The sequence below is a fragment of the Dipodomys ordii genome, unplaced genomic scaffold, assembly GCF_000151885.1.
Source record: "Dipodomys ordii isolate 6190 unplaced genomic scaffold, Dord_2.0 Scaffold345, whole genome shotgun sequence".
Taxonomy (NCBI): domain Eukaryota; kingdom Metazoa; phylum Chordata; class Mammalia; order Rodentia; family Heteromyidae; genus Dipodomys; species Dipodomys ordii.
Window position 1 is genome coordinate 60608 of NW_012267561.1, and position 2095 is coordinate 62702.

The window sequence follows — 2095 nt, forward strand, 5'->3', positions numbered from 1 at the left end:
GTGCCGCGCTGTGCTCAAGCCTCCCGGAGCTCCTGACGCTGGCTGGGGACTCCACCCTGCTGGCCTCCCTGGACCACTGGGTCTATCTGAGCCCTCTGATATCTACCCAACCATAGCGGCAGAGCCTACCAGATCTTCCGTCTAGTCCTCTCTCTCTCTCTGCCTCTCTCTGTGTCTCTCTGTCTCTGTCTCTGTTTCTCTCTGTCTCTCTCTGTGTGTCTCTCTGTCTCTGTCTCTGTTTCTCTCTGTCTCTCTCTCGTCTGGCTTAGTGGCTGGCACAGGGGCCTCAGGTGTGCCTGTTGGATGAGGAGGGAAGGAGGAGGGCTCAGGGGTCTGGCCGAGATCACAGGCAGGGGTGGCATAGCTGTGGCTGTGGGGAGAACCCATGCTGGGGGCCAGGAGGGACGTGGGCCAATTGGAGTGGGGCTGGGCAGGAAAGGTCCCTAGTGCGCCACTCGGCACACGGGCCCGGGCTCTGTGAAGAAACGGGCTGTACTCCAGGGGCCAGGGACCTGATTCTGGCTCTGGAGACCCATGGGGACACAAGAGAGGAGATGGGGCGCACATTGAGGGCATGAGCGGAGGCTGGCCGAGCCCCGAGGGTCAGGCTGGGGAGCCCCGAGGGTCAGGCTGGGGAGCCCCGAGGGTCAGGCTGGGGAGCCCCGAGGGTCAGGCTGGCCGAGCCCCGAGGGTCAGGCTGGGGAGCCCCGAGGGTCAGGCTGGGGAGCCCCGAGGGTCAGGCTGGGGAGCACAGGGCGTGTTTTGCTTCCTCTGGGATGGGTTACAGCCAGAGCAGCTGGAGAGGGGCTTCCCTGGCCCGGCAGGGCTTCTGGGAGGGGCATGGAGACTCCAGAACTCTGGCGTAGGATCCTAGAAGAGGCAGGTGGGATCTTGCCTTGATGAGGGCTGAGTTCCGAGCTGGGGCTCCAGAGGCCCCTCCAGTGGGCTGGTGGAAGCTCGGCGGAGTCTCGGGGCCACCGTCAGAGGGGTGTCCAGGCCCCTGTGTGCATATCACATCCTTTGTGCTCTCTGAGCTCCCTCGACACCAGAACCAGGCCCGTGGTGTCTCCACAGGACCTGGTGTCAGCTCAGACCAGACCCAGCCTGACCCCAGTTGTTGGTGGGAAGGAATCGGGAATGCTTAGTAGGTCCCGAGGACCCCTGTTGCTCCTGACGTTTTGGGTTCAGGCTTTGTCTTGGTGAAACGGAGCTTGGATGGCTGGGTCTTGGCAAGGCCTCAGCTCGGTGGACACAGGGGTCGGGGCGTCAGCGGATGAGCCGTGGAGTGGACAGCGCAGGCGGGCAGGCAGCTTGAGGGTCGGCAGGATTTCCCCTCAGGAGGCTGGGGCACCATCTTCCTGCGCCACAGGTCGACCCTCTTCGAGCAATGTCGTATCAGTGTGCGGTCTCGTGGCCTGTGGAAGCAAGGTTATCTGTGGCTGTCTCACCTGCCCCTTACAAGGACCCCGGTTCTACTGAGTTAGATTCCAGTGTGAGCCGATCTCAGCTGGATTCCTTGCAGACTGTTTCCCGTCATGTTCTAGGTCTGGGCCCTGAGACTTCAATACCATGACCACGCCCGTGACCCCTACCCACCTCTGCCAGTGCTGTGGGCTGGAGATCTGACCGGGCTGACAGCTCAAACCTCAGTTTGAGAATGGCCGAGAGTGTCAGGGAGAGCGCAGGGCTGCCCTGGGTGCCCCTCCTTCTGTCCTGGCACTGTGGGTGGTTCAGAGTGTTGGGAGAGAGAGATGGAGGCCCTGATGCTGGACAGAAGTTTCACAACTCTGGAGGAAGAATTACTCCATCTCGCCAGCAGGCTGAGATACTGAGTCACACCCAGGCAGGGGCAGAAAAAGTGGCCATGGGGCCAGCCCTCCCACCCGCCCATCTCCCATCCTCACTGTCCCATCCTCACTGTCCCCATCCTCTCTGGTCCCCATCCTCACTGTCCCATCCTCACTGTCCCCATCCTCACTGTCCATCCTCACTGTCCCATCCTCACTGCCCCCATCCTCACTGCCCCCATCCTCACTGCCCCCATCCTCACTGTCCCCATCCTCACTGTCCTCATCCTCACTGTCCATCCTCACTG